The sequence below is a fragment of the Pteropus vampyrus genome, unplaced genomic scaffold (assembly GCF_000151845.1).
Source record: "Pteropus vampyrus isolate Shadow unplaced genomic scaffold, Pvam_2.0 Scaffold224, whole genome shotgun sequence".
Taxonomy (NCBI): domain Eukaryota; kingdom Metazoa; phylum Chordata; class Mammalia; order Chiroptera; family Pteropodidae; genus Pteropus; species Pteropus vampyrus.
The window spans coordinates 599,137-599,666 of record NW_011889005.1 but is presented as its reverse complement, the minus strand read 5'-3'; positions in this window follow the sequence as shown (position 1 = coordinate 599,666).

Sequence of the window (530 nt, the reverse complement as noted above, 5' to 3'; positions counted from 1 at the left end):
GACTCAGTCCAGCAAGAGCCCCTCCCCAATGGCGCCTGTCCATCATTTTATAGCAGAAACCTGTGGTACAATCTGATCTACTTTACAGGAATCTGCAAGGACTTTTTAAATCCAAAATATAAAACACGCTGTTCTTCTAAATATGTTTCACAGTCGATGCATTCCACTAAAAGATATGTTCTCGGCATTGTCTCTATTTTTTGGCTCCGATTCGATGGTACAGAACCGAAAGGCAGAACGCTCGACCCTTCATTTTCAGCGTTCTTCTCTGTGGAACCTGCTATATTAACTGCATTAACCTGGCTGACCTTTGCTAAAGACTGACTGAATCAAATTAAATTGAAAAGCAGCCTCTTTCTGAGCGTGACTTCAGTGTTAAAAACAGTGTCTACGTGGTGAACTCGAGGGCATTTTTCCAGCAACGGTTTGAGAATGATGCATTTTCTCCCTGATGAGTTAAGCAATTGAATAGCTCTACTCACCCAGTGCAAGTGAGGGGTGTGACACACAGGACAGCTGTCGTCCACACG